This window comes from Lycium barbarum, chromosome 3, assembly GCF_019175385.1.
Source record: "Lycium barbarum isolate Lr01 chromosome 3, ASM1917538v2, whole genome shotgun sequence".
Classification (NCBI taxonomy): Eukaryota; Viridiplantae; Streptophyta; class Magnoliopsida; order Solanales; family Solanaceae; genus Lycium; species Lycium barbarum.
The window spans coordinates 45347587-45374908 of record NC_083339.1 but is presented as its reverse complement, the minus strand read 5'-3'; positions in this window follow the sequence as shown (position 1 = coordinate 45374908).

The window sequence follows — 27322 nt, the reverse complement described above, 5'->3', positions numbered from 1 at the left end:
AGCGTTTAGAAGAATTTTGTGGGGACATGTGAGTCCCAGCAACCGGCGCTGCGGTAGAGAAGACATCAATCGAGTAAGGGTACCGAAGCTCAAGTGACAACAGAAAAATAAACGGTACAAGTGTTACAAGGTAAGCTGATGTTATATCCAGTACCGATTAAGATTGGAAAGTCCTAATACAACGACATTTGGAAAAGAAGGACAGTGAGTAGATAGAAGGTAAGGAGATCAAAATGTCAGAAAAAGGTGAAAGGTAAGAAACCTCAGTGAGTGAAGCCCCCGAGAGAAACTACAGGCAAGGCACGAGACTAGTTGAGTAAAAATTTGAAAGTAGGCATGTGAAAGGGGTACAGTGTGGTAAAATGAAATAAAAGAGGAACGTGTGGGATTCGAGAACTGATTTAAATAAGTGGGGCTAAAAGAATAGTGACCATGACAAGGAGCGTGAAGTAATAGAAAGAACGCTTAGGCCTTGCGACGAGTCTATTAGTAAAATGAAGTAACAGCGTGACGGGGACAGGGGCATAGAATACTAAGGTTTGTAATGAATATGAACAACTTGGTAAGACAACTTATGTGGTAAGTGTAATAGGGTCAATTAGAAAGAGTTACCGGTTAAGTAAGCTTACTCCACGAGCTTTATTCTGTTTTATAAGCAGTGTTACGAATGAGATCAAGAAATGGTACTCTATAGAGTTGATTGTGATTTGGATATAATGAGAACGTAGCAAGAACTACAATACAAAGTAAGTATAGTACAGCGAGGAAACGACTAAAGAGGTTTTGCAATGGCAGGACTGATAGCAAGCATGATGAAGGGGGAAGTCAACTCGAAAAAAAAAAGGAAGATGACGTTACTAGTGAATGCTGACTATTGAAGAATGGGATAAGTGACACTACATGGATGACACAGACTGTTAGACGTACTAGTGTGTTGAGTATTCCCATGGGACAGATTTGTTAATTAGAGCGGAGGTAAACATTGGCTCATAATTCACGGTTGAGCTAAGTAAAAATATATCCTTTGTTTGGATTGCTACATTGGCTGTACTAGTGAATTACGCTACTGCAAGATGAGTATTGTAAGACTTCGCACATAAAGTACTGCAACTATAAATTATGGTAAATGGCATGAATATGGTGCAGTACAATAAGGGAATTGCGAAAAGGGATGCATGAATGCAAGATTGGGGGTGAGGTAATGGATTTGTGAATGATATAAGTAAGACTCTAAAAGGGGAGAAATAGGTAAGAAAGCATAAGTGTAGAGATTGAAACGACGAATCCTAAGATCTGACTAGTACAGACCCTGAACCAAAAGTGAGCATTACACGGAAATGATATAGTTGTTATCGTTATACATTTCAGTATGGACATTAAGTGAATCAATGAAAGAAACGTATTAGAATTAAAATTGAAATTAAGGATTGAAGGTCGAAGAGCACAAGGATTCCTGAATAAAAAGAAGATGAGATCAAAAATTAGGGAAAAGTATGTGGGAAGTACGGCATGAAAGGGGCATACAAGAATGTAAACAACAAAGGCTGAAGAGACAATGAAAGCGATAAAGCATGGAGAGTTAGTGGAAAGACAAATAATAAGAAAAAGGGATGACCTTGAGTACAGGCATAAATTTTGGCTATTAAAGAGGAAGAATAGACTGCATGGTTCAGATAAGTTCAGTTTTAACGAGCAAGTAAGACTGCAAGTAAGTAAAGTAGATACAGACAAATACAGGTAAGAACGTCGATATCTACCTCGGAGCGAAATCTACCTCAACATTCGAGGACGAATGTTTTTAAAATGGGGGAGGATGTTATACCCCGCATTTTCAGAGCATGAGCGTGATACGCGCTTCCTCAAAATTGACAATCATGTTGTTGCCACATAATTTAAACTCACGTTGACAATGGTGTATTCCGTACTTTTGTACGTCGGATTATTCATAAGCTGAGGTGGGGCCCACACGTCGAGATTTTTTTAGGAAACGTGACAAGTTATATGAAGCAAACATGTGAATTTAAACACAACTCAAGAATGACCCTTGAGCCGAATCAAAGTGGAAGTCCTCCAAACAAATATTTTTAAGTAACGTTTTTGGGTGATCTGCATTCGAGGGGCAAAAACGGTATTACAAGTTTGGAATTTGGACAAATACCAGGAAATAGAAGTTGTAGATAATTGAATTATCTTTCCAACCATAGGTCGTGCGTCCACAGGTGACGTCGGAATAAGGAGATATGGACGTTTTAAGGCAGAAAGGTTAGTGGGCTAGGCCCAATCCGAGCCCAACCGGGTTAGGCCCATGACCCATGTTTATTTAAGTGAAACTTCAGCCCTTTTCTCCTCAATTTTCATACCAAAACATCAGAAAATTCTGGAAAAAGAGAAAGAGGAGCCTTGGAGAGAAGAAAACCCAATTTTGACCAAAATCTGAGCCCCGAATCCCGAAGCCCATGAAGGGAAAAGTGTTGTACGCTGTGTTGTCTTCAATATGAGCTAAAAATCAATCAATAAAAAGAAGATGGACGTGATGGCTGCACACTTGGGGTAAGATTACGATCCCTTTTCATTGTTAACAAGTTTATTTAAAGTTTTAACGGATTAGAACGGAGAAAATAGCGATATAAATTCGTTTGTTGATGTTGTTGAATTATGGTTTGAGTTTGAGGAGAACTTTGGATAAAATATATATATATATTTCTTGTAGGATGTTGTTATTAATGTTATTGGTATTGATTTCAGCTTCTCTACGGAAATAAAATTACTAAATAGTTATACCGCAAATTGGTTGGTTGAGAAATTTAGAAAACAGTGTGTGGGCTGTTCTATGGCATACGTTGGTATTGGAAATGATGTTAATACTATTGGTATTGTTGTTGATAATTTGGCCGAGTTGAATTCTCGGATTGTTTTTGATAATTTGGCCGAGTTAAATTCTCGGATTTGTTGTTGATGATATGGCCGAGTTGGATTCTCGGGGATGGTGTATTTATAGGGGAAATGCTGCCGAAATTTCTGTAGACAAAGTGTTAGTTTAGGATGATATTCTTGGATATCTATAGCTAATGTTTGTTATTCACTAACGTTGTTATAGATTTTGGAAAGGCCAAGACTTAAGTTTGGATTAGCTAAGGAAGCGTGCAAGGTATGTAAGGCTTACCCTTTCTTTCTTTTTGCATGATCTTTGTGAAACCAACATGACAAGGTATATGTATGATTTCAAAGAAACTCCCATTCTTAGAGCCACTAGGATGGCCAACGTTCTTGATTTCCATAAGTTGTTTCATATGGTTTGATGCGTATCTATGATGTCCGAAGTTCTATTTGATATGTTTCCGAATGGCACTCGAGAGACAATTGATATGGCTAATGTTTTGATTTCCAAGTGATGGTACGTTTGATTATTCCATTGAGTCTTCGATATATTTTTATACGTACATACGGTTCTGAAAGCTCTATCTGATTTGATCCATAACGATATTCGAAAGGTACCTAACATGATTGTTGCTTCGATTTTCCAAAAATGGCTTCTGAAACGTTCGTAGAAGGTTCTGTACTTCAAACGCTCATAAATTTCTTATACTAAATCGGATTGACCCGAAACTTGTTTCTGAGCCTTCAGGTGTCGGTTAGTATACTTGTCCATCGAGTCTTAGAATTGATTTATATGCATATGGTTTCTCACTACTCTGCTCGTGCGTACAACTATTATATCGTTCGCCGAGTCCCGGGCCGGTTATGTCATTGTGCGCACTATGTTATACTCGGCATTATATTGATATATGGATCGGGCTGCACGTTCCGCAGCAATATATATATGGATCGGGCTGCACGTTCCGCAGCAATATATATATGGATCGGGCTGCACGTTCCGCAGCAATATATATATATGGATCGGGCTGCACGTTCCGCAGCAATATATTTATGGATCGGGCCGAACGTTCCTCGGCACTAATATATTATATTTATGGATCGGGCCGAACGTTCCTCGGCACTAATATATTATATTTATGGATCGGGTCGTACGTTCCTCGGCACTATTATATTGATTTATGGATCGGGTTGTACGTCCCACAGCACTATCAGTTATATGCATGTATGATATATGATGTCGACATATATGATGACTCCATTCACCGCGTCCCTCACTAGAGGGCCGGGATCTGTTATATGTATACGTATATGATGACATATGATGTCGGCACGAATGATCTGTGTTTGGAAAGTAAGTATTTTGGTACTCTAGAGGATTTACTCATTTTTTGTACTTCTTCTGACATATGACATCGGTATGCATGATTTACGTTCGGAAAATAATGCACCTTGGTATTCTGGCTAATGTACTTACTTTTTGTACCGTTGATCCGGTTATGTTTCCGCTTTCTGTATTCCATGCCTTACATGCTCAGTACATTTTCCGTACTGACCCCCTTTCTTCAAGGGCTGCGTTTCATGCCACGCAGGTACACCCAGATGAGTAAAGGACATTGTTAGAAAATGCTTCAGCTGGATTGGCGAGCTCCACTTCCTTTCGGAGTGTTGCCGAGTCAGAGTACATATGTTATGATTTCTGATTAATGTTAGAGACTTTGCAGACAGAGTCGTGGGTATAGAAAGTCAGTCTTGTAAGCGGCTCTGTAATCCAATGTACTAATATGCTTTCTATTACAGATTCCATGTGATAATAGATTGTACTTAACTTAAGAACGATGAAGAGAATGTTTCTGAAAGACTTTCCTATGTGTTTCATTCTGATTTGATTTAAAATTCCGAAGAGATTATGTGTGTATCTACGAGTCAGAGGGTTCGCTCGGCCCTAAATAAGGGTCGGGTGCCCATCACACCCTAGTGAGATTAGGGTGTGACAAAGATGACCTCCAACTAGGTTTCATACACTTTGTTGCTTGGATTTGGTGTTCATGATCTTAGTTTTCCTTTGATTCACTCGAATTTCTAGGGATGAAGTGTTGAGAGAGTTCTAGAGTTTGCTTGAATGGTATGGATGACTAATGAAATAACATGAGGCTTGGGTCCCTTTTTAATAACTCAAAATATGTTTTTTAATGAACAATTGTCGGGGTGAACAGCGGTCGTAAACCACAGTTTACGGACCGTAAACCAGTTTACGGACCGTATAGTGTTGTCGTATTTAAGCATGTCCAAAACAGAAAGGTTGGCTAGTTATCATGGTAGTTTACGATCGAGATTTACGGTCCGTAAACCAGTTTACGGGGCCGTATACCAAGTCGTATTTAACGATATCCACACTTAACAGAAAGTTGAGATTTTGGAAGGCTGGAGGACGATGGTGATTTACGGTCCGTAAATCACTTTATGGGCCGTAAATCACTTTACGACCACTGGGCTGGATAAAATTCTACCACTTTCGTATTTCCAAAAATTCATGAATCATCACCCCTTACTTAGTAAAACACCACACACTCACACCCTTCGTTGGTCAATTCCTTATACATGTACGGGGACTTTTCCGAGGTGTAACATTCTTCCCCCCCTTTTGGAACATTCGTCCTCGAATGTTAAAATACCTAGGAATCTTAGAAATATTTTTCCAGAGTTTCCTTTGTAATTTGACACTACCTACCAGCCACAACAACCCATAATATCTTCGCCTCACAGGGCTACATCACAATAGCAACATATCTATGGCTACACACGACCAAAACATGAAGATAAAGCATACATAACTTACAACCTCGGCGTGTCATCATGAACCTCTTCTGGAGATTGGAATAAATGGGGGTACTTGGCTTTCATCTTCTCTTCCGCTTCCCAAGTCATTTCTTCCCTGTTGTTGTTTCGCCATCGAACTTTGACTGAAGCGACTTCTTTATTCCGAAGTCTCTGCACTTGTCTGTCTAAAATAGCAATAGGTATTTCTTCATACGTCAGCTTCTCTGTCACCTGCACATCATCAACCGGGACTATTCTTGTAGGATCCCTAATACACTTGCGAAGCATCGAAACATGGAATACCGGGTGAACTGATTCAAGCTTCGAAGGTAAATCCAATTCATATGCTACCTGACCCACCTTACGAATAATTTTATAAGGTCCGATGTATCTAGGACTCAACATCCCTTTCTTGCCAAATCTCATCACCCCTTTCATCGGCGATACATTCAGAAATACCCAATCATTTACCTGAAATTCCAAATGTCGTCGGCGGTTTTCCGCATAAGACTTTTGGCAACTTTGGGCTGTTAACAGTCGGTCTCGAATGACTTTGACTTTTTCGACTGCTTGTTGAATCAGGTCGGGGCCTATCAATTGTACTTCTCCGATTTCAAACCATCCAATTGGAGATCTGTGCTTCATACGGGGCAATTTGAATACCAGAATGATAGCTGTTGTTGTAAGAAAATTCAATGAGTGGTAAATGCTCATCCCAAATACCACCAAAATCCAACATGCACGCTCGTAGCATATCTTCCAAGGTCTAAATAGTACGCTCGGCTTGCCCGTCAGTTTGTGGGTGAAATGCCATGCTGAACTTAACTTGGGTACCCAACCCTTCTTGGAAGGACTTCCAAAACTTTGCTGTAAACTGTGCTCCCCTGTCAGTGATAATAGACAATGGAATACCATGAAGTCGCACGATTTCTTTAAGATACAGCCTTGCATAATCCTCTGCTGCGTACGTGGTTTTAACTGGGAGGAAATGAGCTGCCTTCGTGAGTCTGTCCACGATCACCCATATAGAATTGTATTTGCCTTGCGAGCGAGGTAAATCTACAACGAAATCCATATTAATTTCTTCCCATTTTCCATGTAGGAATTTCCATTGCTTGCAATAAGCCTCTTGGCTTTTGATGTTCGGCTTTCACTTGTTGGCAATTTGGGCATTGTGCCACGAATGCTGCTATGTTTCGTTTCATGCCATCCCACCAATACAACAATTTGAGATCACGATACATCTTGGTTGCACCTGGATGAATGGAATACCGAGAATGGTGTGCTTCCTCTAGAATCCGTCGGCGTAATCCTGCCATATTCGGTACACACAGTCTGTCTCGGCATCTAAGAACTCCGTCTATGGAAACTTCAAATGGACACTTCTCTTTTCCACAGGATACATCCTTGTGATGACGCATTTGTGGATTTTCATACTGGTGTTCTTTTATCTCCGCATTCAAGGGCGAGACTGTAGGATCACTAACACTAATTCCTATCTTACCCGAATCAATTACACGTACCCCATGATTTGCTAGTTGATAGAGCTCAGAAGCCATTTCTTTCTTTTCTGAAGGGACTTCACTTAAACTGCCCATTGATCGACGGCTAAGCGCGTCTGGTACCACATTCGCCTTCCCGGGGTGGTATAAAATATCCACATCATAATCCTTTAACAATTCTAACCACTGCCTCTGCCGTAGATTCAACTCCTTCTGCTTGAAAATATGTTGGAGACTCTTGTGATCTGTATAGATATCGACGTGCACACCATATAAATAATGTCTCCATATCTTTAATGCATGAATGACTGCAGCCAATTCAAGATCATGAGTTGGATAATTCTGTTCATGTTTTCGCAACTGTCTCTAAGCGTAGGCAATAACTCTCCTATGCGGCATCAGTACACATCCTAGACCCACACCGGAAGCATCACAATACACCACATAACCATCCGGCCCTTCTGGAAGCATTAACACTGGAGCTGAGGTCAATCTGTCTTTTAGCTCTTGGAAACTACGCTTACAAGCATCATTCCACTGAAATTTCGCCGACTTCTGGGTTAGCTTCGTTAATGGGGATGAAATAGATGAAAAGCCATCTACGAATCTTCGATAATAACTTTCCAAACCCAGAAAACTACGAACTTCTGTAGGCGTCGTAGGCCTTGGCCAAGTCTTCACAGCTTCTATTTTCTGAGTGTCGACTCGGATGCCATCATCTGAAATAACATGGCCTAGAAATGCCACAGAATTTAGCCAAAACTCGCACTTTGAGAACTTCGCATATAATTCTCGGGCTCGGAGAATGCCAAGAACAATTCTTAGGTGGTCTGCATGTTCTGATTATGTGCGAGAATATACCAGAATATCGTCGATAAATACTATCACGAAGAGATCCAAGAATGGGCTGAACACATTATTCATTAAATTCATGAACACCGCTGGGGCATTTGTCAACCCGAACGACATCACTCGGAACTCGTAGTGACCATATCTTGTCCTGAAGTCAGTCTTAGGGATATCCGCTTCTCTAACCCTCATTTGATGGTAACCCGATCGCAAATCTATTTTTGAGAACCATTTGGCACCCTGCAGCTGATCAAATAAATCATCGATCCCGGGAAGAAGATATTTATTCTTTATTGTCACCTTATTCAATTGCCTGTAGTCGATACACATTCGTAGAGATCCGTCTTTCTTTTTTACAAACAATACCGGTGCTCCCCACGGCGAAGAACTGGGCCTTTTAAACCCCTTCTCAAGTAAATCTTTTAGCTGTGCCTTTAACTCTTTTAATTCTGCCGGAGCCATTCGATACGGAGGGATAGAAATAGGCTCGGTGTCTGGTAATACGTCAATAGGAAAATCAATTTTCCTTTCTGGAGGAAGACCCGGAAGTTCATCTGGAAATACATCTGGGAATTCATTTACTACCAAGACAGATTGGAAAACTTGTGGCCTTGCCTCCGTGTCGTGAACTCGAACTAGATGGTAAATGTAGCCCTTGGCTATCATCTTCCTCACCTTGAGATAGGAAATAAACCTACCCTTTGGGGATGCTGTATTACCCTTCCATTCAAGTACGGGCTCTCCTGGAAACTGGAATCGAACCATTTTAGTTCGGCAATCAACATTTGTGTAACACGACGCTAACCAATCCATACCCATTATTACGTCAAAGTCTATCATTTCCAGTTCAATCAATTCGGCCCTTGTCTGTCGGTCACATATAACGACTACACAATTCTTATATACATGCCTCGCTATTACGGGATCACCAACCGGAGTGAACACCGTGAAAGGTTTAATTGGCTCTGGTCTCACTCCAATACAATCAGCAATATATGGAGTAATATATGAGAAGGTAGAACCTGGATTAATCAAAGCATATACGTCACGGGAAAATATAGTCAAGGTACCTGTGACAACATCTGGGGAGGACTCAAGATCCTGTCGCCCTGCCAAAGCATATACGCGGGGCGGAACAACACCTGAAGTAGATGCTCCCCCTCTGCCTCTGCCTCTACCTCTACCTGCTGTAGTCTGAGAAGTCTGCGCTGTCGGGCGTACTGAAGAAGACCCAATTGCTGATCCAGTAGGCTGAGTCCCAGCTCTACCTCTCGCTGAGGGGCAATCTCTCATCATATGGCCGACTTGCCCGCAGGCATAACAAGCATCGGAACCCTGTCGGCACTGCCCGAAATGCAATCTACCGCACTGGCAGCACCGCGGTACTAAAGGTCTCCGCTGACCAAAATCTCCCCTAGACTGAAAATCTGAGGCCCTCGAACTCTGGCCCTGTCCTGACTGAAAAGAATGGTCAACTCTTCTATCCGGGAATCTGGGAGGTGCACTAGTCGCCGATTGACCTGAGTGCCTAGAATGCATCTGTCTCGGTCCCCCTCTATATTCACTGCTCGCTCCCATAGACCTAGCTCTCTTACCTTGCCTTCTGTCATTATCATGGTCACTTCTTTGCTGCTATTGTCGTTCCTCAAGATTCTGAGCATGTGCCTGTATTCGAGAAATATCCATCCCGTCTTGCAAAGAGGCCGTCAGACAATCTCTAAAAAATGTGGACCTAAACCACTCACAAATCTGTGTACGCGATCGCCCATATCAGCCACCATAGTCGGGGCATACCTGGCCAGAGAATTGAATTGCATACTATACTCTCGGGCACTCATACTTCCTTGCTTTAGATTCAAGAACCTGTCCGCTCTAGCTCGGCGGACCTGGGGTGGCAAATAATGACGAATAAAAGCGTCGACAAACTCTTGCCAGACAGGAGGAGGTGCATTTGCTGCTCTTGACGCTATCCAGTTGTTATACCACAATACCGCCACATCGCGGAGTCTATAAGAAGCCAACTCTACTGACTCGGTCTCAGAAGCATGCATAAGTTTTAGCATCCTCAACATCTCATCAACAAAGCCTTGTGGGTCCTCATCCGGCTTCGACCCGAAAAATTTCAGAGTATTTAAAGTCAGGAAGTCACGGGCTCTCGTACTGGCGGAACGATCACTCGGGCCCGCATTCTGTCATTGTGCCTGGGTGGCAACCAATTGCGTCAGTAAGTGTATGGCCCTGGTCACTTGTTGACCCGAAGTAACTGGTGGAGGAATTAGGACTGAGGCTCCTCCCTGCTCTCCTACATTAGGCGAGGCCTCATTCTGCGATTCACTTTCCTCTACATTCGCCGGAGGCTCCCTTTCTGCCCAATTCTTCGTCGTAGCTTTGCTTTTCTGGGCAGCTGTAGCTTTTCCTTTCGGCGGCATTCTGAAATCACAACGCACTTTTAGGGGAGGATAAAATCTTAGGCATGGCTATATCGCACGATCTCATAAGAAGAAAGATGGTCATTCTTCCTAAATGCCCTGTAGCCTCTTGTTTATTAGCGTGGCGCGCAACACACCATAAACAAGACTCTACTAGACACGGCTCGTAGACACTTCCTAGGACAAATTGCTCTGATACTACTTTTGTCACGACCCAGCTAGGGGCCGCGACGGGTACCCAGGGCTAACCACCGAGCACCGCTCGCTCTATTACTCGCTTTACTCGATTAATGTCCTTTTTATTTCTTTTCACTCAAAGCATGGAAAAATCATAGTTTATAGGGAAACATAAATACTTTTACTTATATATGGATCTTTAGTATATCAAAATAATAAGTACACATATACATGAAAAATGTGAGACCGTACTACCCATACTGCGCATCTACGAGCCTCTACTGGCATGCTGTACATATAGACGGAACAAGACTCCGTCGTGCCCAAAATGTATATATACCAAAGGAATAATCATAAGCACCTCCGAACAATGGAGTGCTTTCAGTCCGCTGACAGCTCCTATGAATCTTGATCAAGCTCGCCTTCCTGTCTACCTGTGGGCATGAACACAGTGTCCAAAGAAAAGGACGTCAGTACGAATATTGTACCGAGTATGAGAGGCATAAACAATGAAGAAGGAAAACAATAATATAATGAGAGCATCCATATGAACATCTGATTCTGAACGATAATCATGAAAGAAGTGATACAGGCTATCTTACTCATACTTATCATCAAATCAAGTATGCATGACATGCAAGCTTCCCGTCCTTACCTTAACGGTGTGATAACCAATAATATAAGCCCGCGTCCAGGCCTCCCGCGTCCGGGGTACCATCTCATGCCCCCACTAGTGGTGTCTTCCCACGCTCGAAGGTCGTGGTGTATCCGTATAGCTGCGCGCCGTAGCGGTGACTGCCCGGCCAACTTGGCATGGTGTGATGCAATCATGACATGCTCTTTATAAAATACTTAGAATAATATGATTATCAAAATATGCTTCTCTTAACATAATACATGCATAAGACTCAAGATCATACATACTCTATCGGGGTGACGTAAGGTCGTGATCCCCAGATTTCATTATGGAGCAATTATTGACATTCTGCCTCACCTTGAAGGAATTAGTACATAAGGTGAGTGTAAGCAATCCAGGACATCATTGTCAATATGGCATCATCATATCCTATCTCTTATCTTATATCGATATATAGGAATATAGGCTTTTAGCTTCTCGGGATACATGAACTCATGAAGAGGAAAGAACTTATACCATAGGATTCATGCCATTGGAAAGAAAGGACTAGCCTCACATACCTTTGTCGTTTAGCTACGTTATCGCTCACTTGTCTTCCTTTGAAGTCACGACGTTACCTTCACGAGAGAATCGTATTAACATTAGTTAACCGACTATAAAAACGCATCGTTATCTCTAAAGAAAATTAAGCGGCATTTCCTTTGTTTCTACTACCTTTTCCCCATTCTATTCCAACTCCTAAACATTTACAACAACACTCATAATATGGCAAACAACAATCATAATTCATATACCTTAAGCAAAATCCACCACCTTCCTCCAATTTCTCCACATTTAATGGTTTTTCGCTTATCATCGTAATTTTGCTTACTTCACACCTATTCCATGGCCTATCCGTCATTTATAACGTATTTGTAATCATAACATATCAACTTTCATGATTTCATTCAACTATCATTTCGTAGTGACAGTATTCACTCAGTAATGGTCCATTTTCTATGTCTTACCACAATTCAAGTGTCTTAGTCTTCTAATGCTTTAAAAAACATGATAAAGTCATGAAACTTACCTTAGATGATGGTTGAACAAGCTTTGAATAGGAATACTCCTCTAACACTAAAACCCTTCTTCACCTCTTTTGGAATTTCTTGAAGAAGATTGTTATACCTGGCCTTTTCAGAGCATGAACGTGACACGCGCTTCCTCAAAATTGACAATCATGTTGTTGCCACATAATTTAAACTCACGTTGACAATGTTGTATTCCGTACTTTTGTACGTCGGATTATTCATAAGCTGAGGTGGGGCCTGTTATATCCCGTATTTTATACGTTTGGATATTTCAAGGTCGTCGTGGTAAAGTTAAGGGAATGACCACTTTCCAAATGTATTTCAACGTACGAGTTGGTTATAAATATTATTTATGAATATTATTGCATGAAAATATTGAGAAAGGTTAAGGGTAAAAAGGGATATTCGCAAAGTGGTCTATGATAATATTGTGGAAAGCTAGGGGTAGAATGGGAATTTCACAAAGTTCATAAAAACTCAAGAAAAGGCCACATGGCCGTGTAGTATGTGTGGTGTATGCCATATTTTAATTCATAAGGGAAATTGTGAATGTGCATGGATGAAGCTTGCAAGAGAAGACAATTGGTCTTCTTGATTTACTTTGTAGAAAAATTCAAGAAAAAGAGAAGAAAACTCTAGGAAAGGAAAGAAAGGGAGAAATGTGGCTATTTCATATTTAATGGGGGGCTAATCATGAATTAGAAGAAAACATATGGACCAAGCTTATAAGACAAGCCAAGTGGTCTTCTTGATTTATTTCCAAGAAAATACAAGAAAATTCTAGACAGGGTATGTGCCCCTCACATGACCATGGAATTATATATATATATATATATATATATATAAGGGAAGTCATCTTTTAATTCAAGACTTTTAGAAAGAAAGAACAAAAAAAATAAAAGAAGAGGAGAAGAGGAGAGGGAGCTAGGTTCGGCCACCATGGCCAAATTTGGGGTCATGGGAATTGAGCAAGAAAAATATTTTCTCCTAGTATTCTAAGCAATTGGAGGGTCCTCTTTAACATGGAGTAGTTGTTGGAGCAAGAAGAGCACATATCCTTGCAAGTTACCAACCATAGCCAAGTAAGGAGCTAAGAAGGAAAGGTAAGGATTCATCCTCTTTCATGTGTTATGGATGGTTGTGAGCATTGTAGTATGGAGGAGTGAATGAAATTCATGAGAATATGGAATTTATGTTATGGCCGAGTATATGTATTATTGTGTAATGATGATGAACAAGTTTTATTTAGTCTTTGGTTGTTGTTGTAATGTGTAAAAGTGAATGAAAAGTAGGAAATTATGCATGTTGAAGTTGTAGTTGTATATGCATGGTATTGGCCGTAAGTATGAGGTGTTGTGTAAGAAAGAATGAATTAAATTTATGTGGTGTATTGGTTGTTGTTGTAATGTATGAAAATGGATGAAATCCATTTGTGATAGAAGCATGGTGGTGGCCGTGACTTGCATGGTTGTGGCCGTGTATGTTTGTGTTGAGCCGTGTGTGTGTGGGTTGTGTTATGTCGTGTTGTGTTGTGTTGTATTGCATGGGGAAGAATGAAGGAATTTTATATAGTATGTTGTGTAGTTGTTGTGATATGTAAAGATGGATAAAAATGTATGAAAATATGTAAGAAAATGGTTGTGGTTGAATAGCGGGTGTTTTGGTAGGATAAGGTAAATTGATGTAATTTGATATTCTAGCCGTCGCCGTTATGAATTATGTGATATTGAATGAAGGGTGTCGTCGAAGTTAATTTATACGAATAATAAGTAGATGTATGGTTGGGATTGACGTTGAAGGTTTCGGATGAAATAGTATGTTGATTAAGTTGTTGGAACATTGTGTGAATTAAATCGAATTAAATTGAATGTTGGAATATTGCTAGAATAATTGTTAAGTATTGTTGTTGATTTGGCCGGGTTAAATTCTCGGATTGATGTTGTTGATTTGGGGCCGAGCCACATTCTCGGGGTTGGTGTATTTACAGGGGAGATGCTGCCGAAATTTCGGCAGAATATAAATGATTGTGCTTGAGAGGTTAAGGCAAGTATATGACCAAGGATCTAAATGAATGCACGAACTCTTTTGAATGTAGACTAGCAAGTTTGGATGGGTGAGCGTAACAAGTTGGTCGCGGCACAGGTATGTTAAGGCTCGTCCCTTTCTTTCTATGGCATGATCCCGATGTTATAATTTTGTAATTGTTTCCATATCGTCCTTGTTTTGAAAGTTAGATGTCTATGATTCAAAGGTATGCTTACTTTCCCGATAACCCGTCAATGTTTTCCAAAATGTTCGTATTTCTCCAAAATAAAGGTTATGGTGTCGTAAGCTCTTATGGCAATGGCGATGGATATGTTTCACGATGACAATGATGATGTCAAGGTTGAGAATGTTCTATGATGATTATGATAAGAATGATTTTCCAAAAATGACTTCTGAAATGTTCATGAAAGGTTCTGAACTTCAAACGCTCATAACTTTCGTGTACTAATTCCGATTGACCCGAAACATGTTTCTGAGTCTTCATATGTCAAATTATGTACGTACCTATTGAGTCTTAACATTGCTATTCGTTGTTAGTCTCCCCTTATGATTATCGTTCCTTCAGGGTGAGACAAGCGACCACGGTCTTATAAATGTTCCCCGTAATGTCCTTGTTTTCAAAAGCTAGAAGCTGTGAATTCAAAACATGATTTCCTTTCCAAAAGTTATAAATGTTTTCCAAAATATACAGTTTTCTCCAAAATCCGAGTTTTACAATTTTGAAAGTTTTTATAGCTAAAACAACGACTACGAAGTTATGATGATAATAAAGAAGCCAGACATGAGAAGGTGTCTATGACGAATATGACAAGGATATGTTCTTAACATGAATACGACGATATGAAAAGCTAAGCTACTTTTGGATAATGACTATTTTAAAGGTTTTAAAGTACACGAGGTAATATGTTATGATCCTGTTTTATGTTTTCCCAAGATAGTGTTCTTCATTGATAGTCTCGCCTTATAATTGTTCCTTCAAGGCGTGACATGACGACCATGATGATTCCATAATACAATCGGAGGTTACCGACCTTACGTCACTCCGATAGACACATGACTTTTCTTGGGCTCTCATGCATGCTATATATGTATATGGGAGGGGGGAAGGGATACATGTATATGGGGATATGGGGAAGGGAAACATGTTTCATCGCCACCTGGTCAGCTGGCATTATCATCCCGGACGCGGGATGCCCGGACGCGGGATGCCCGGACGCGGGATGCCCGGACGCGGGATATATGGGTGAGCCGACATATTTCGGCGCTATGTGGGCGAGCCGACTTGTTCGGTGCTATGATATGATATGACCCGATAAGCATGCATGGTTTCCGCCCTAAGTGGCACTCACATGTACACGTATCTCAGTCAGCCTATGATATGCTATATGTCTCCCTATGATATGATATGATATGACATGCTATGATATGATACGGCAAGATATGCTATGGTATGACATGATATGACATGATATGATATGATATGATACGATATGACATGACATGACATGTACCCTATGAGATGCCATATGATTCCTTTGTGATTATCTCTACTGATATCTCTCATTGTGTTGTCGTTCATGCCTTACATACTCAGTACATTGCTCGTACTGACCCCTCTTCTTCGGGGGCTGCGTTTCATGCCGCGCAGGTACACCCAGATGAGCCGAAGCCATTATAGAAGATGTTCCAGCGAAGTTGGCGAGCTCCATTTGGCCCTGGAGTGTAGCCGAGTCAGCGTACTATGCTATGATGTTTTGTTCTATGTTACAGACTTTGCAGACAGAGTCGTGGGTATAGAGTGTCAGCTTTGTAGACGGCTTAGCCCGTCGATATGGTATTATGTTTCACGTCACGGGTCCTATATGATGATCGACTTTACTTATAAAAAGAAAAAATAAATATTGAGAGCTTACTATGTATTTTATTCTGAATTGATTCCAGAGTTTATATATGTAATAAGAGTCAGCGGGTTCGCTCGGCTCTAAGTATAGGGTCGGGTGCCCATCACACCCTAGTAAGGTCGGGGTGTGACAGGGCCCACACGTCGAAATTTTTTTAGGAAACGTGACAAGTTATATGAAGCACATACGTGAAGTTGAACACAACTCAAGAAGGACCGTTGAGCCGAATCAAAGTGGAAGTCCTCCAAACACATATTTTTAAGTAACGTTTTCGGGTGATCTGTATTCGAGGGGCAAAAACGGTATTACAAGTTTGGAATTTGGACAAATACCAGGTAATAGAAGTTGTAGATAATTGAATTATCTTTCCAACCATAGGTCGTGCGTCCACAGGTGACGTCGGAATAAGGAGATATGGACGTTTTAAGGCAGAAAGGTTAGTGGGCTAGGCCCAATCCGAGCCCAACCGGGTTAGGCCCATGACCCATGTTTATTTAAGTGAAACTTCAGCCCTTTTATCCTCAATTTTCATACCAAAACACCAGAAAATTCTGGAAAAAGAGAAAGAGGAGCCTTGGAGAGAAGAAAAACCAATTTTGACCAAACTCTGAGCCCCGAAACCCGAAGCCCGTGAAGGGAAAAGTGTTGTACGCTGCGTTTTCTTCAATATGAGCTAAAAATCAATCAAGAAAAAGAGGATGGACGTGATGGCTGCACACTTGGGGTAAGATTACGATCCCTTTTCATTGTTAACAAGTTTATTTAAAGTTTTAACGGATTAGAACGGAAAAAATAGCGATATAAATTTGTTTGTTGATGTTGTTGAATTATCGTTTGAGTTTGAGGAGAACTTTGGATAAAATATAGTTATACGGTATTGATTTCAGCTTCTCTACGGAAATAAAATTACTAAATAGTTATACCGCAAATTGGTTGGTTGAGAAATTTAGAAAACAGTGTGTGGGTTGTTCTATGGCATACGTTGGTATTGGAAATGATGTTAATACTATTGGTATTGTTGTTGATAATTTGGCCGAGTTGAATTCTCGGATTGTTGTTGATAATTTGGCCGAGTTAAATTCTCGAATTTGTTGTTGATGATATGGCCGAGTTGGATTCTCGGGGATGGTGTATTTACGGGGGAAATGCTGCCGAAATTTCTATAGACAAAGTGTTAGTTTAGGATGAGATTCTTGGATATCAATAGCTAATGTTTGTTATTCACTAACGTTGTTATAGATTTCGGAAAGGCCAAGACTTAAGTTTGGATTAGCTAAGGAAGCGGGCAAGGTATGCAAGGCTTACCCTTTCTTTCTTTTGGCATGATCTTTGTGAAACCAACATGGCAAGGTATATGTATGATTTCAAAGAAACTCCCATTCTTAGAGCCACTAGGATGGCCAACGTTCTTGATTTCCATAAGCTGTTTCATATGGTTTGATGTGTATCTATGCTGTCCGAAGTTCTATTTGATATGTTTCCGAATGGCACTCAAGAGACAATTGATATGGCTAATGTTTTGATTTCCAAGTGATGGTACGTTTGATTATTCCATTGAGTCTTTGATATATTTTGATACGTACATACGGTTCCGAAAGCTCTTTCTGATTTGATCCATAACGATATTCGAAAGGTACCTAACATGATTGTTGCTTTGATTTTCCAAAAATGGCTTCTGAAACGTTCGTAGAAGGTTTTGTACTTCAAACGCTCATAACTTTCTTATACTATCGGATTGACCCAAAACTTGTTTCTGAGCCTTCAGGTGTCGGTAAGTATACTTGTCCATCGAGTCTTAGAATTGATTTATATGCATATGGTTTCTCACTACTCTGCTCGTGCGTACTACTATTATATCGTTTGCCGAGTCCCGGGCCGGTTATGTCATTGTGCGCACTATGTTATACTCGACATTATATTGATATATGGATCGGGCTGCACGTTCCGCAGCAATATATATGGATCGGGCTGCACGTTCCGCAACAATAGATCGGGCCATATGTTCCTCGGCACTATTATATTGATTTGTGGATCGGGCTGTACATCCCACAGCACTATCAGTTATATGCATGTATGATATATGATGTCGACATATATGATGACTCCATTCACCGTGTCCCTCACTAGAGGGCCGGGATTTGTTATATGTATATGTATATGATGACATATGATGTCGGCACGCATGATCTGTGTTTGGAAAGTAAGTATTTTGGTACTCTGGAGGATTTACTCATTTTCTGTACTTCTTCTGACATATGACATCGGTATGCATGATTTACGTTCTGAAAATAATTCACCTTGGTATTCTGGCTAATGTACTTACTTTTTGTACCGTTGTTCCGGTTATGTTTTCGCTTTCTGTATTCCATGCCTTACATGCTCAGTACATATTCCGTACTGACCCCCTTTCTTCGGGGACTGCGTTTCATGCCACGCAGGTACACCCAGATGAGTAAAGGACATTGCTAGAAGATGCTTCAGCTGGATTGGCGAGCTCCACTTCCTTTCGGAGTGTTGCCGAGTCAGAGTACATATGTTATGATTTCTGATTAATGTTAGAGACTTTGCAGACAGAGTCGTGGGTATAGAAAGTCAGTCTTGTAAGAGGCTCTGTAAGCCGATGTACTAATATGCTTTATGTTACAGATTCCATGTGATAACAGATTGTACTTAACTTAAGAACGATGAAGAGAATGTTTCTGAAAGACTTTCCTATGTGGTTCATTCTGATTTGATTTAAAAGTCCGAAGAGATTATGTGTGTACTAAGAGTCAGAGGGTTCACTCGGCCCTATATAAGGGTCGGGTGCCCATCACACCCTAGTGAGATTAGGGTGTGACAAAGTGGTATCAGAGCAGGTTGTCCTAGGGGTTGTCTGCAAAGTCGTGTCCAGCAGAGTCCTGTTTATGGGTGTGAATCCGGCCACATTTATAAACAGGAGGATGCGGGGCATCTAGGTATTGTTGACCTTCTTTATGTCTTAGATTGTGCGATAGAGCCAAGTCATAGGAAAATGAGATCCCTTATATAAGCCTTACACACGACGGAAGAAGGTGAATGGCGATATGGAAAGCCACAGGGGTAAGTATTGATATTTTGTTCTTTACTTGAAATTAGAAGCTCTAGATGGCTGGAATGTGCTATATAGCCGTATGCTCTGTGAGGCATTGTTGATATTTGCTGCATACAGATTATGAATAGTAAGAATTGTAAAAGTGATTCTGCCAGAATTGTTCAAAATAAGATCATTTAGATGGGTACGCCCAACAGGAGGAAACGTGGAAAGGAAATATTGTAAATAGACAATAAGTGGGATGTGATATATATATGGATCGGGCTGCACGTTCCGCAGCAATATATTTATGGATCGGGCCGAACGTTCCTCGGCACTAATTTATTATATTTATGGATCGGGCCGAACGTTCCTCGGCACTAATATATTATATTTATGGATCGGGCCGAACGTTCCTCGGCACTAATATATTATATTTGTGGATTGGGCCGTACGTTCCTCGGCACTATTATATTGATTTATGGATCGGGCTGTACGTCCCACAGCACTATCAGTTATATGCATGTATGATATATGATGTCGACATATATGATGACTCCATTCTCCGCGTCCCTCACTAGAGGGCCGGGATCTGTTGTATGTATATGTATATGATGACATATGATGTCGGCACGCATGATCTGTGTTTGGAAAGTAAGTATTTTGGTACTCTGGAGGATTTACTCATTTTTTGTACTTCTTCTGACATATGACATCGGTATGCATGATTTACGTTCGGAAAACAATGCACCTTGGTATTCTGGCTAATGTACTTACTTTTAGTATCGTTGTTCCGGTTATGTTTCCGCTTTCTGTATTCCATGCCTTACATGCTCAGTACATATTCCGTACTGACCCCCTTTCTTCGGGGGCTGCGTTTCATGCCACGTAGGTACACCTAGATGAGTAAAGGACATTGCTAGAAGATGCTTCAGCTGGATTGGCGAGCTTCACTTCCTTTCGGAGTGTTGCCGAGTCAGAGTACATATGTTATGATTTCTGATTAATGTTAGAGACTTTGCAGACAGAGTCGTGGGTATAGAAAGTCAGTCTTGTAAGCGGCTCTGTAAGCCGATGTACTAATATGCTTTATGTTATAGATTCCATGTGATAATAGATTGTACTTAACTTAAGAACGATGAAGAGAATGTTTCTGAAAGACTTTCCTATGTGTTTCATTCTGATTTGATTTAAAAGTCCGAAGAGATTATGTGTGTACTAAGAGTCAGAGGGTTCGCTCAGCCCTAAATAAGGGTCGGGTGCCCATCACACCCTAGTGAGATTAGGGTGTGACAAAGTGGTATCAAAGCAGGTTGTCCTAAGGGTTGTCTGCAAAGTCGTGTCCCGCAGAGTCCTGTTTATGGGTGTGAAGCCAGCCACATTTATAAACAGGAGGCTGCGGGGCATCTAGGGATTGTTGACCTTCTTTCTGTCTTAGATCGTGCGATAGAGCCAAGTCATAGGAAAATGAGATCCCTTATATAAGCCTTACACACGACGGAAGAAGGTGAATGGCGATATGGAAAGCCACAGGGCTAAGTATTTATATTTTGTTCTTTACTTGAAATTAGAAGCTCTGGATGGCTGGAATGAGCTATATAGCCGTATGCTCTGTGAGGCATTGTTGATATTTGCTGCATACAGATTTTGAATAGTAAGAATTGTAAAAGAGATTCTGCCAGAATTGTTCAAAATCAGATCATTTAGATGGGTACGCCCAACAGGAGGAAACGTGGAAAGGAAATATTGTAAATAGATAATAAGTGGGATGTGATATTTTAGAGGAGCTATGGATTTGGGCATGGCATGAAGAAAAAAAAATTGCGAGGAAGACGATTAGCAGTCGGAAGGACTAAAATGGGTTGCATCTGAGGTTTAGTAAGGGCAAGCTCTGTTGGAGGATTCAGAGAAAGTCGATTATGGGTCCTGCTGTGGATTATTATGTAGGAGCAGCGAGCGGAAGTTCAAAGAGGCTGATACCCGAGTAATTATAAGTCACGGCGACGAAGGTAAATTCGCTACCATCAGGAATCTGGGAATCTAGGACGAAAGGTAGTTATACACGAAGGTGAATATTGAGGATTGAAAAGGGTAAAATAGTAATTGTAAAGGGAAGGACGTGTTATGAAAATGCCTCGGAATCTGTAAGACTTCAATTTGCTCTAGATCATGTAATAAAGGTCATGTGAGGAAGCGGACGCGATTATATCAGCATTAAGGCACCGGATTCCATCGAAGTTTCGGGGTTAAGCGTGCTAAGGTGGGAGAAATTTTAGGATGGGTGACCCCCCTGGGAAGTGTACTAAAAGTTCCATACATGTGGGCATGAAAGACAAATGAGAAGTTAGAGTAGCCTAAGGGAAACTAGAGTATACGGGATGGTTGAAGACCATAAGAGGACGCGTAGGACGAGGCAGACTAGACTGGTGGAGAAACAGAAAGTGCATCACAGCTCTGGAATTAAGATAGGCTTGAATAGCGTTTAGAAGTATTTTGTGGGCTAGTTGATAGTAGTTATATATATATATATATATATATATATATATATATATATATATATAAATGTGTATGATATCTCATATGTGATTGTATCGGTGGACATGTGAGTCCCAGCAACCGGTGCTGCGGTAGAGAAGACATCAATCGAGTAAGGGTACCGAAGCTCAAGTGACAACAGAAAAATAAACGGTACAAGTGTTACAAGGTAAGTTGATGTTATATCCACTACCGGTTAAGATTCGAAAGTCCTAATACAATGACATTTGGAAAGGAAGGAAAGTGAATAGATAGAAGGTAAGGAGATCAAAATGTCGGAAAAAGGTGAAAGGTAAGAAACCTCAGTGAGTGAAGCCCCCGAGAGAAACTACAGGCAAGGCACGAGACTAGTTGAATAAAAATTTGAAAGTAGGCATGTGAAAGGGGTACAGTGTGGTAAAATGAAATAAAAGAGGAACGTGTGGGATTCGAGAACCGATTTAAATAAGTGGGGCTAAAAGAATAGTGACCATGACAAGGAACGTGAAGTAAGAGAAAGAACGCTTAGGCCTTGCGACGAGTCTATTAGTAAAATGAAGTAACAGCGTGACGAGGACAGGGGCATAGAATACTAAGGTTTGTAATGAATGTGAACAACTTGGTAAGACAACTTATGTGGTAAGTGTAATAGGGTCAATTAGAAAGAGTTACCGGTTAAGTAAGCTTACTCCACGAGCTTTATTCTGTTTTATAAGCAGTGTTACGAATGAGATCAAGAAATGGTACTCTATAGAGTTGATTATGATTGGGATATAATGAGAACGTAGCAAAAACTACAATACAAAGTAAGTAAAGTACAGCGAGGAAACGACTAAAGAGGTTTTGCAATGGCAGGATTGATAGCAAGGATGATGAAGGGGGAAGTCAACTCGAAAAAAAAAAAGGAAGATTACGCTACTAGTGAATGATGACTATTGAAGAATGGGATAAGTGACACTACATGGATGACACAGATGGTTAGACGTACTAGTGTGTTGAGTATTCCCATGGGACAGATTTGTTAATTAGAGCGGAGGTAAACATTGGCTCATAATTCACGGTTGAGCTAAGTAAAAATATATCCTTTGTTTGGATTGCTACATTGGCTGTACTACTGAATTACGCTACTGTAAGATGAGTATGTTAAGACTTCGCACATAAAGTACTGCAACTATAAATTATGGGAAATGGCATGAATATGGTGCAGTACAATAAGGGAATTGCGAAAAAGGATACATGAATGCAAGATTGGAGGTGAGGTAATGGATTTGTGAATAATATAAGTAAGACTCTAAAAGGGGAGAAACAGGTAAGAAAGCATAAGTGTAGAGATTGAAACGACGAATCCTAAGATGTGACTAGTACTGTCACGACCCAACCCCGTGGGCCGCGACTGGTACCCTAACTGGGTACCCGTACATACCTACCGGACCGATTTTCGAATCATACGGATTTTTTTTTAACAGAAGTTACAGAAGTAGGTCGATACAAATACGGCACGCGCGCAAACATACATATATATACATACCTGAACATACAGACATTTACATATAAGCCGATAAGGCTAACATACTGACGAAACCCGTAACCCACACATCTATCTACAGGCCTCTACAGACATACAGAATCATATGACGGGACAGGGCCCCGCCATACCCAGAATTTCCATACATACAGAACATACGGAAGAACAGAAGATATATACCAAAAGTATATGCTCCGGATCGAAGGAGCTCTTCAAACAGCAGAGTCAGAAACCTACGCTGGCGGCGTATTTCCTGGTGCGTCTGTACCTGCGGGCATGTAGCGCAGCCCCCGAAGAGCGGGGGTCAGTACGAAAAATGTACCGAGTATGTAAAGCAGAAACATAGCAGATATAAACATAGTCCGAACCGGAGTCACAGAAATATAACAGACAAACCTATAAATCAGACGGACAGACAGAGTCATGATCCAGACAGACATACAGAGTCGTGGTTCATACAGATAAACAGAATCATGGTTCGGACAGACAGACGGAATCATAATACGGACAGACGAGCAGAATCAGTATCCATACAGACGTACAGAATCGGAGTCCATACGGGCATACCGAATAAAAGTCCATACGGACATACAGAATCAGAATCCATACGGACATACAGACATAGTCGTAATTCAGACGGACAGACAGAAGTATGTCGGACAGGATTATGCATGCAGAGTAGTACAGAGTCATACAGAATCATACAGAGGCATGTGCTTAAATAAATACAGATGGCACACGCATACATTCGTACAGATCCCGGCCCTGTCTGGGGGCGCGGTAACAGAACCCGGCCCTCTTAGTACGGGACGCGGTGGACAGACAGAATCAGATCAGATCATATGCCATCCTGGCCGCCATCCCCATACACAGATCATAATATCATACAGACATACAGATCCCGGCCCGCACGCCGAGGGACGCGGTGAAAAAATGCAGAGAAATATGCACGATAACAGAACCTGGCCCGGGACGCAGTGAAGGAATGCATTGAGACAAACACGAACCGATAAATGAGAAACTACTTACATACAGACTCAACATACAGACTCAATCAAACTTAAGGGTGCCAAACGGCGAGTCAAAATCAAATTATCCGGATAGTATGCATAGTACGCGCCTATATCCTACTTGGGAAGGCACGACATATTATTATCAGAATCAGATTCTCAGATGTTCAGAAATCATTTTGTAAGAATTTCATAAAAAGAGTTGTATTATAATCAAAATAATAGTTCAGATGGTTTCTGAGAAAATCGGACAAAACGAAAGTATTTGAAGTATTACAGAAGATATCGGGCCTTGCGGGCCCGCCTCGGACCAACTCGAGGCAACATATGTAAATTATCACTAATAGACCTTATGAGGTCATCCATAATCGTTTGGAAGTGTTCCGACTCCGTTTAGGGAAGTTTTGTACAAAAACTCACTTTAAAGGCAATTTGTAAGAAAATAGCTTCAATTGAATTGAAGGAATTGGAGCGGTTTTCCGTCTCGAATTCCGGGGAACGGAGTCGTACTTAAGGCTCGCGGCCGAGCCTATCACATCCAGAACATGCCTAAGAACAAAGGGAAATGCTTCACATACCTCGATAGCGCCTTACGCTCGCTTGGCGTCGACTTCAATTTCGTCCAAAATCTAGAAATGGTCAAGTTTACCATTTGTTAGTTTCAAATTTTTCAATAATTCAACTTAACACAGACTTGCCTACCGAAATTTCGGCAGCATTTCCTCTGTATATAAGACATCCCCGAGACTTAGCTCGGCTCAATTCATCATCACAACAACCCAGAAATAGCATCAATAACAACAATATGCATTAAACATACGATATGGCATCACTAGCCATCCTTTCGACATAACGAAACATTTTGCGTTTCAACCTTACATTTCCAACCCAAACTTATTATTCTCATATTCATCATCCATCAAAATCATTACAACATACGTCGGAGGCATATCATACCATTTCCACACAATATACACAAGATATGCAAGACATACCAACTTTCCATTAAGCCACTACTTGTCCAATATTTCCTAACTTTCAACATACAAGTTAATTATACATTTCCATCTTCCAAATTCATCAACAATAATCATAATTTACCTCTTGATACTTTCATTTCCATTTTTACATAAACCATAACAAAGTTAAATAATTTCCTTCAACAACTTAATAACCATTCTTCCATAACAACAAAAACCATTACTCCTTCATTCATTTCTCAATTAACACAATTAACATACTAACAAAATTTAATTCACTTCCATTTCACTCCTTGCATCTCACGGCCACATACTATTTTTTTTCCAACTTTCCCTAATTCATTCAACTTTCATTTCTAATACAAGTCCTACCATAATCACAACTAGATTTCAACATGAATTCAAGTCACCATAATTATGCAATAAATATGCATATATTCGGCCAACACACATCCAATTCCAACACACAAATATTTTATGCTTTTCATTCATTTCCACTCACTACATCATACACACACCTCTCACAACATAACAAAAGCACAAAATTCTTACCTTTCCTTCAAGTTCTTCACTTGCCACTAAAGTAGTCCTCTTGGCAAGATAATTATACCAAGTTGTAGAGAATCTTGCACTTGGCAAGATTGCAACAAAATTAGAATTCTTGAATCAAGATTGAAGCTCCAAGGATTTTTTTCTTTTTTCTTTCTTTCTTTTTCTCTCTAGCCGAATTGGCTTCTTTCTTTTCTTGTTCTTGGTTTTTCTTGTTTATTCTTGAATGTTCTATAGATTAGGATAATTATATAATGTCACATGGAATTTAATTAATCCATGGGCTTGGATCAATGGTGTGGCCGGTTGGGCCCTTAAATTTGGGCTCACTTTCTTATTTTTTTTCTGAGTCCAATTGGCTTTATTTTGTAATTCATGAAGCAAGTTTCCAAAATTCCAATTTTGCCCTTGGCCTCCTTCCGTAATTCCACACCAACGTATTTATAACCGACACATTCACACCAAGAAATGTCCAATTGTGGCCTTATTCATTACAAGTCAATTTATCTTGAATTTTCGAATAAGCAAAAACGTCGGATGTAACAAGTACAGACCCTGAACCAAAAGTGAGCATTACACGGAAATGATATAGTTGTTATCGTTATACATTTTAGTATGGACATTAAGTGAATCAATGAAAGTAACATATTAGAATTAAAATTGAAATTAAGGATTGAAGGTCGAAGAGCACAAGGATTCCTGAATAAAAAGAAGATGAGATCAAAAATTAGGGAAAAGTATGTGGTAAGTACGGCATGAAAGGGGCATACAAGAATGTAAACAACGAAGGATGAAGAGACAATGAAAGCGATAAAGCATGGAGAGTTAGTGGACAGACAAATAATAAGAAAAAGGGATGACCTTGAGTACAGGCATAAATTTTGGCTATAAAAGAGGAAGAATAGACTGCATAGTTCGGATAAGTTCAGTTTTAACGAGCAAGTAAGACTGCAAGTAAGTAAAGTAGATACGGACAAATACAGGTAAGAACATCGATATCTACCTCGGAGCGAACTCTACCTCAACATTCGAGGACGAATGTTTTTAAAAGGGGGGAGGATGTTATACCCCGCATTTTCAGAGCATGAGCGTGACACGCGCTTCCTCAAAATTGACAATCATGTTGTGGCCACATAATTTAAACTCACGTTGACAATGGTGTATTCCGTACTTTTGTACGTCGGATTATTCATAAGCTGAGGTGGGGCCCACACGTCGAGAATTTTTTAGGAAACGTGACAAGGTATATGAAGCACATATGTGAATTTGAACACAACTCAAGAATGACCCTTGAGCCGAATCAAAGTGGAAGTCCTCCAAACAAATATTTTTAAGTAACGTTTTCGGGTGATCTGCATTCGAGGGGAAAAAACGGTATTACAAGTTT